Source organism: Cervus elaphus, chromosome 32, assembly GCF_910594005.1.
Source record: "Cervus elaphus chromosome 32, mCerEla1.1, whole genome shotgun sequence".
Taxonomy (NCBI): Eukaryota; Metazoa; Chordata; class Mammalia; order Artiodactyla; family Cervidae; genus Cervus; species Cervus elaphus.
Window position 1 is genome coordinate 29,315,748 of NC_057846.1, and position 9,839 is coordinate 29,325,586.

The following is a 9,839-nucleotide window of genomic DNA, read 5'->3' on the forward strand; positions in this document are numbered from 1 at the left end:
TTGAGAAAGCTTTTAATTCTAGAAAGCATTCTAAAGAAACTACAGTGCAAAAGAGGAGATTTAAAGCCAAAATGGGAGCTGTCTTCAAATAAGAGAAGAGCTATTCTTTGGGAAAACAGAAGAGACTTTATCTACAATGCCTCAAGGGCAGAACTCGAGCCCCTGTGTGAAGCCACCAGTGTGGCTGATGGATTGTTTCAACAAGAGGAAGAGTCAAAATATCTGAAAATAGAATAGGCTGCTTTGCAAGATAGTGAATTGAAGGGATTTAAGAAGCAGACAGGAAATAGGATTAGATCGACTCTAACATTTATTCAAACTCAGAGACTCTGTGCTTCTGTGAAGTTTAAGACCTGTACATTATCTGGTACATATTGTATTAATGAAACAGAGTATTGAGACCAGCAGCTGGCAGTATTTTCTTTATCCACATCCACAGGAATAAGTTAATAAGGTTATCACAGTGTAGTTATATTACTGCAATTTATTATGACTTTCTATATTGATGATTTGGGGAAAAAAGTTAAGTCCTAAGTCACAGATGGAGAGGGGAATGAGGACGGTCATGCATACATTGTTTGGAGAGATGACACTGTCAGAAAGGGCAGCTATAATTAGGTCATTTTACAAAGAATGCAAATCCCCATTAATCTCATCCTCCCTTTTCCTTTGTTATCATAACCCATTACCATTTCCTACTTTCCTAGTTCCAATAACACAGCAGAATGGAAGGAATGTTTTGCTTTTCTCTTGTTATCTGCCCTTTCCTATTAAGCATAATAACATTTGATGTTTCAATCAAGTTTTGTTTTATTCAACACATATTTCTTGAGCACATACTATGGGTCCAGAACTCTACTAGGAATTTAGGATACAGCAATGAATGAAATAGGCAAACACTTGGCAGTTCTTATATTTAGAGGATGAGAGAGGGATAACATACACTAAGTAAACAGAATAAATAGGTAACTGGTTTTATATACTAGAAGGTGGTTAAGTGTTTTAGCTATAAGACAAAGTTAATCAGGGTTAAGGCAGTCAGGAGGACAAGTACACTCTTGTGGGCGGTTTGCTGGGCAAAGTAGTAAGTAGTAAGTGGGGGTGGGTGTCACAGCAGGCCTTCTCCCACTGAAAAGATGAGATTTGAACAAAGACTTAAGGAGAAGGATTTAACCAAGCAGACATCTAAGGGAAGAATACCCTGGGTGGAAGAAACAGTGGGGTCAAATGTTGTTTAAAATAGCCATTTTTGAAACTATAAATTTAATGTCCATTAAATTTATCATGAAATCTATAATGAAATAAGGCAAATCTCTGCAATGAGAGTAGGAAGGGATCTCTGACTTTGCAGCAATTTGACAACCAAGAAGTTGTTCTTAAACTGATTCCCAATATTACCAGCTCTTACTATATTTGGTTGGGTTCTTTGTTCTGACTTGGTCTGAGAGATGGCTTTTCCCTCTGATTCATTGGCCTACATGGTTAATGTTGATCATTTTTGTAAAGATAAATGAATTGACAGATAATTAAATTATAGACATGGAAAAAATAAGCCCATACAAACATAGTTAAAGGCATGATTGCGGGCATGAATGCCAAGTCGCTTCAGTCGTGTCTGATTCTGCGACCCTGTGGACTGTAGCCTGCTAGGCTTCTCTATCCTTAATTAATCATTGTGAACACGTCAAGTGGTCAAATGGGAAATTTAAATAAATTTAGAGCTAAAAATTTAGGAGGAAAAATATACTAATGACTAGTGTTAGTCACTAAGTCATGTCCAACTGTTTGGGACCCCATGGACTACAGCCTGCCAGGCTGCTTTGTCCATGAAGTACTTCAGGCAAGCACACTGGAATGGGTTGCCATTTCCTTCTCCAGGGGATCTTTCTGAGCGAGGGATCAAACTCACGTCTCCTGCATTGCAGGCAGACGCTTTATCTTCTGAGCCACAAGGTAAGCCCCCAAAGGACACTATGCTGTGCTGTGCTTGGTCACTCAGTCAAGTCTGACTCTGTGACCCCAAGGATTGCAGTCCACCAGGCCCCTCTGTCCATGGGGATTCTCCAGGCAAGATTACTGGAGTGGGTTGCCATGCCCTCCCCCAGGGGATCTCCCCAACTGAGGGATCGAACCCAGGTCTCCCGCATTGCAGGCAGATTCTTCACTATCTGAGTCACCAAGGAAGTCCAAGAATACTGGAGTGAGTAGCCTATCCCTTCTCTAGGGGATCTTCCTGACCCAGGAATCGAACCAGGGTCTCCTGCATTGCAGGTGGATTCTTTACAGCCGAGCTACCAGGGAAGCCCACAATTCTGGGAACATCTGACAATGCACAGATATAACATAAGAACCTAGCGGTTATAAAATGAAGAACATAAAACTACAGTGAATAACTCACAGCTAAGAAAACTAGCAAGAGAACTGAGTATGGGAAAACTGTAATATTGAATTTAAATATATTGTGGTGACCTTTCTTATTACGTATTGGATTTTACAATGAATAAGAACCATGAAATGCTTGCTATGGCTTGGATTTCATCCATATACAGTTTGGAGTAACTTCTTATCTTTCCACTCTAATTTTCTCAGAGGCTATATATTATAGCTTTGCAGTTGAGTGCCAAAAAGGTGATTAAAATTCAACTAATAATAGAAGAAAGAAATTTGGATAATTTGGCCTGAAGAAAGAAGGCTGGGGAATGATTTGATTGCTCTTTATCAGATAATAGTAACTAGATTATTTCTATTTCCTCATACTATAGAGTAAGTGGAAGTCTATATATTTTTTCTGTAATATTTTAAAGAAATACATACCTAATGTATTTTCAGATGTAGGCTGAAAGTGATAGTCGCTCAGTCATGTCCCACTCTTTGCTACCCCACAGACTATATAGTCCATGGAATTCTTTAGGCCAAAATACTTGAGTGGGTAGCCTTTCCCTTCTCCAGGGGATCTTCCCAACCCAGGAAATGAACCAGCGTTTCCTGCATTGCAGGCAGATTCTTTACCAACTGAGCTATCAGGGAAGCCTGATATAGGCTGGGTTGGAGTTTATTAAAAGTTGGGTGGAGTGGAATTTATTAAATGGTCTCTCAATATGCCAACCATTCTTGTGACAGAGAGCTACTTTTTCTTAAATTTCTTAAAATATACTGAGTCTTTCAGTTTTTCAAGATACATTCTTTCTGGTGAAGTTAGTTTTTTGCTCATGTTACTTTAAAATCAAGTTTACCAATATTGAGGTCAAAGTATCTGACTTAATACTAATACATCAATTTTCAGGTTCCAGCATTATTCCTTTCATGAAATCTTATGACAATAGAAGATTGTCCCAAGTTACACAAAATCAATAGTTTCAGAGGACAAGTCTTAACTTTTCAAGTTAATTATCATAAAATCGTTATTTTTAATAATACAGATTGGCTCTTCTAACCCAGGTGTGTGCACGTGTGTGTGTGCTCAGTCACGTCTGGCTTTTTGCGACCCCCATGGACTGTAGCCTGCCAGGTTCCTCTGCCCATGGAGTTTTCCAGACAAGAATACTGGAGAGGGTTGCCATTTTCTTCTCCAGGGCATAGACATCTGGCAAGCCCTCTAATCTGGTTACCAATGACTTAAGGAAAAATATCCTGCATAAGAAAATAGCTGTCTATATCTATACTTGTATCTATATTTATATAGTCATACACACATTTTAGTTGTATGTATATATATTTATATATGTGTGTCACTGCGTATATATACATATACTTAAAGGTAGAAAGAAATGGAGTAATATAAAATGTATCTTTCCAATCAATAGCTTAAGAAAAAATGTATTTTCAAATCCATTCATAGTCTTTTAAAAGTCAAATACCAAGAGCATGGAGATACATAGAGTTCACAATAGTAAAAATCTACTTCTGAGTAATAAACATACAAAAGCTGAATATTGTCCACTGGATTAATGACATAAAAGTTAAAGGAAGAGGAGAGATATTTGGAAACACTCCATTTTTAAAATATTTGCTTGTTTTCTTCTTATTCCAAGGGAAATAGAGATCTGTATGTTTAAAAGAAGATGATAGCATTCAGATAATATGAATTGTAATCCTAATGGGATTCTGGAATGGTATATAAATATATCAGTAGTGAAGACCTTATTATTTAGGCTTAAGCTTGAATGGAAAAGAACTGACAGGGTAAAAGCTATTCCTAGAAGACTGTAGTCAAGGAAATCATTTTGTGTAGGTCAGTCTCTTATGCTGATAAATAACTTGATCTAAATAAGGGGGAAAAAATGTACAGTACTAACTACAAGTTGAATATAAACAATGATAGTTAATTTTTATTAAGTTTATGACTATCCAATATTATAATTAAAATAATGGAAAGCAATCTTTTGAGAAAATTCACTTAAAAGAGTTTTATAAGAAAGAACATTGGCAAGGCTCAATTTTTAAGACTTGTTAACTTAATCTGTGAAGCCCATAATTAAAAAACATTCAAAGACTAGGTATTTGCTTTTATTTTCTTACTATGAGCAAGAAGTCAAATATTTTAAAAAGTGAACAATAATGCTAAAAGTAGGTAATCTGAAGAGAGTAAAATCATATGTGAATAGACAATATTCTTATTTTTTTAAGTAAGTTAATTATTCATATACAAGTGAGCTTCTAACTAAATTATCCAGATTTATAATACTTATTTATTATCAGGTGACATTTTTTCATCTTTTCTTCCTTCTCTCCTTCCTTCTATAATTTATAATATGCAATGGGTTGATGGTGTTCCTCCAAAATTCATATATTAAAATCCTAATCTTTAAAGTGATAATATTTGGGAGTGTAGACTTTTGGAGGTTATTAGATTATGAGGGTGGAACTTTCATGAATGCGATTAGTACCCTCATCAAAGGGACATCAGAGAGCTAGCTCGCTCTCTTCCTGCCATGTGAAAATACAACACGAAGTCCACAGCCTGCAACAGGAAGAAGATTTGTCAGACCTGACCATGCTGGCACCCTGATCAGACTTCCAGTCTCCAGAACTTTGAGGAATAAATTTCCATTGTTTATAAACCATCCAATTTATGGCATTTGGTTGTGGCAGCCTGAACTGAGTAAGATGTATTCATATTGAATGATTCCACTTACTAAAGATTGAAAACAAACATAGTCAGTCTATGGTGTTAGAACTCAAGATAGTGGTTATCTTTGCAGGTCATGGGGGTTATGACTGAGAAGCCATGAGTAGACCTTGGATGTTGATACATTCCTGTTCAATTGAACTTTTAATACAATTCTTGACATAGGCAGAGGTTACAATAATGGATTAATTTCGTATGATTACTTCAGCTATATAACTTTGACTCAACACTTTTCTTTTTCTTGAGAATCTACTATGTACCTTATATTGAACCGGAATTTGGATTTAGGACATCACAGGTGACAGACACTGTCCCTATCATCAGGGATGGTACACTCTAGTAGTGAGAATGGCAACTAAACAGGTCACTAAAAGACAGCAGGAAATGTGCACATGGGAAGCTGTAGGAATGGTCCCAGATTTGAATATTGTATGGATTTTAGCAAAAACTTTATGTTAAAACTTGAAGTATTCATAAGATTTTTCCTTGAAAAGCAGATTGTAACCATGTTCCAATAACAGGAAATAACATGTACACGGGCCTAGAAATGGAGACTGTGTTGGTCTTTTAGCTAAATGAAATTTGTACAGACTTGCTTAAGACTTAAGTGCTCAAGATATAGAAATACTCTTTTTATTTGCAAGTATATTTGCAATTTCTTCTTAATGTATTTTATACATTGGAAATGTATAAACCTTTTCTGTTCAACTGTTCTATTGATTAAATTTCAGGCTAAGCTAGTATAACAAAAAGACCCCAAAATACAATGGCCTAAAAGAGATAAAAATGTGTTTATCTCATATTTGTTAGTCTGGAATTCAGTGGTAGTTTAGAGCAAGGAGCAGCTCTTTTTCTTGGCTGTGCCTCATGGCTTGCAGGGGATTCCATGGTGGGTCAGCAGTAAAGAATCTGTCTGCTAATGCAGAAGACATGGGTTCCATTCCTGAGTCAGGAAGATGCTCTAGAGAAGGAAATGGCAACCTACTGCAGTATTCTTGCCTGGAGAATCTCAACAGAGAAGCCTAGTGAGCTACAGTCCATGGGGTCAGAAAAGAGTGGGACACAACTTGGCTCCTAAACAACAGTAACAACATGGCTTGTGGGATCTCAGTTTCCGGACCAGGGATTGAACCTGTGTCCCCTGCAGTGGAATCGCAGAGTCTTAACCACTGGATCTCCAGGGAAGTCCAAGAAAGTAGTTCTGATTATAGAAGATTTTCAGTGATCTAGTTTCTTCTACCTTATCATCTCCAGAATCCTGTCTTTATCTGCCTGTTTACTGCTGATTCAGCTCCTTCTAATTCACAGGAAGAAAGAGAGATAAAGATTGTGGCAAACGATTTTCTTTGGAGGAAATGATGCAGAGATTTTACACACCACTTTCCATTAGTAATCTCATGGTCAGATGGCTGCACTTAGCTGCAAGGGAGGCTGGAATGTGTTGCCTCTCTGAGGATGGCTCTGTGCTCAGCTAAAACTCTGAGAATAGAAGAATAGAATAACAGAAGAAGGGCAGAGGGACTGGGGATTAACTAGCAGCCTATCACAACTATTCATATTAAAGCCCCTTCGTGACCATGAGACAATATCATGAATCAAACGTGGGTCAATAGGTGGGAGATCCCGAGAGAACTTTTATATAAAGATCAAATGTTTCTATTTTTTTAAAGATTGTTTGGAGCCATTTATGGCTTGTGAAAGTGTGTACGTTTTCATTTTAGAAAAGTATGCTATGGATGCAGGTTAGGGAAATCACCAGAGGAAAGGAGACCAATTTTGAACACTGGCAGAAATCTAGTTGGTATATTATGATGACCTGAGCTAAAGAAATTAGTAGTGAATACAGGAGGTCAAATGGAGGAGAAATATCCAGGGTGAAATGAGTAAACACATGCTTATCAATAAGATTCGAAGGTAGAAAGTTTAGGGATAAACAATAATGACAAGGCTATCTAGGCTGGAAGAGTTGTGGCACAGAAGAAGAGTGAAAAAGATGAGTTTAATGTTGAGCATGGAGAACTACAGTCACTGTGCTAATTAAACAAAACTGTGGAAATGATTTAGCCCAAAGGCATCTGTTCAGGACCTTGTTCTAGAGTGAAGAAGGGAACCTAGAATGTGATCCCGAGGCAAGTCATTATGTAAGGGTAGACAGAGAAAGCGGAAGCTGTGTTCACTGACAACTATTTGCCAATAATTGATCAAATTCACCTAGACCCATTTACTAAATATCACTTCACAGAATAGTAAGTCATTGACTCTATACACACAATTCTCTATTTGCCAATTTGTCAAACTGAGTTTGCTAAAGATGTTGTCTTTGATGTACCCACATTTCATAACTGTTTCATTCTGTTGAAGACATCCAGGAAATCAGACTTTAATTGCTAAGAAAGGATATTGCTACTATGCTGTTTGAAATTAGGTAAATTAGCAGGGAAGAAAACTAGGAGTGTCCTGCCATGTATTTAAATGGAGAGAGTGTTTCATGGGGAAGTCAACGCTCAATGTTCACAATGACCTTGCATGATGATGTATCATGGAGAATAAGAATTACTTAATTCCTATCTACATTTTGGTATAGTCTCTGAGGCTACAATGAGATTTCCCCAAAAGCAACTTAGTTTAAGGACAAATGATGGATCTGGTTGTAGGAGCTCATAACCCTTTAATCTTTTGCCAACTACCTTGATCCACTACCACTCTCTCTGATCTGGAGAGAAATGGAATTCTGGGGAAGCAGTCTTTTTATCCACCTACATTAGGTGGTATTTGCAGCACTATATGATTCTATGGGCTTCTATCTTATTATAGAAATTTGTCAATTTTCAAATAAAACTCTTCCCACTTTTCACTATTTTCACATTAAAAAACATCTTCCATCATTTCCATGGGATTGTATTTCCAGCATGCCTCATTCTTTTTTCTAAATCTATTTTCCTCTCTGATATCAGTTTAGTTATGCCTGAAGGACTTCCTTAAACAATTCTTACAGTGTAGTCTGATGATGGTGCATCCTTGCAGGAAGCTTTTAAATGTCTGAAAATACCTTATTATGGTTTTATTATAGAAATATACTTTCACTGAGTTTAAAATTCTAGGTTAAAAACTTTTTCTTTCAGTTCTTTAAAGATGTTCTCTATTCTTTTAGGCACCTTTTTTTCCCCAAAAAGAAATCTATGCTGTCATTGTATTTGTTTTTCCCTACATAATATGTCTTTTTCTTTTATATGCTTTAGAAATTTCTTGGTTTTGAGCAGTTTGATGTTGATTCATCTTGGTGTCTTAATCTTCATATTTCTTTCACTAGAGGGCTGAGCTTCTTAGATCTATCTGTACAGGTTAATTTTTACTTTGCATACAAGATGGTGAGGAAGTCCTTATCTGATGGTTGTCTCTTCTTTTGTGAAATAAGAGGTTGTTCATCTACTGTGAATGAGCTATAGTCATGTGTCAGAAGTTTGAAGAGATGAAAAATACTCACTGTGAAAAATGTGAGGGTCTTGTGGATATTATTAACAACTGCTAATGTGTAGTTCTCATTAGTCTCAAGCTTTTGTTATGTTCACAAGCAGTTTTCCCCTTTTTTGACGGGCATCAAGGAGACAGTTGAAAAAAATGAAGATACAAAATTTTCCAGTTGAATGATGTTCTATTCAACTTATGTAGGGAAGAAGGTGAACAGAAAAGGCAGGTGAATAATGAGGAGAAATTTAAGGAGGTTAAAAATGATAGATTCAGAGGTGATGAAGGAATAAGTATAGATGTACAATTTAGAGACCTGAAAGGTTAAGAATCTAGGGAACAAAACGTGGAATTTAGCACTTCACAGTTGCCAGTGTTCTGTGAGATGGCGTGATCCAGAATGTAGCCATGAGTGAGCATGCTAAAGGTGAGTGGAGATGGGCTGTATCCAAGAAGGTAAAAGGCAGAGAATAGGAGAGATGACCCACATGAGGGGTGCAAGCACCCCGTGTATTAACTGGTGCTTTGGGGTGAGCAGAAAACCAGAGAACTGAGGTGCTGCGTGGTCATAAATGAGGTGGAGTTTTCGGAGTTTAGTAGCTGGTCATCAAGGAAGAGAAGTAGACTGCGGTAGGGAGAGATGGAGAGGCCTTGGAAGGCAGACTGGCTTTTCAGGATGGTGGGGAAGTAACAGGTGGAGAAATGGGAAGATGAGAGCACTCACTCTCAACATCTAAAGCAAGGGATGTGGGGGGGACAAGGTTGAATGAGTAGACTCGCTGGAGGGCAGATATCACCCAAACTGATAGAAAATTAAGCCAAAAGAATCAGCATTGTTTATTGGTTAAAATACATTCTGGATGGATCAAGTCATAGCACAAATGAATGAAAAAAAAAAAAAGAATGAAGAGGAAAAGAAATCATATGGCGAAAAGTACTACTGAACATGGAAGAACTTATTATCATGCGTAGTTAAGAGGATGGCTATAATTTGGAAAATAATCGAGGTACTATTCTATGAGAAAACATGAAGAAAGCATTTGATGTTTTAAAGTGTGATAAGACATGGCTTTTATTAGGTAGCAAAGGAAACATTTCAAGGATGCCCCATCCAAATATGAAAACAATTGAAACCCACATTGGAATCAGTAAATTGAATGTGTATAAAAAATGGAACAGAGCAAAGAGAAAAAATGGTAATAAATGTAAAAGAATACTAATTTCTTTAATAAGGTTGAAAGGGGTC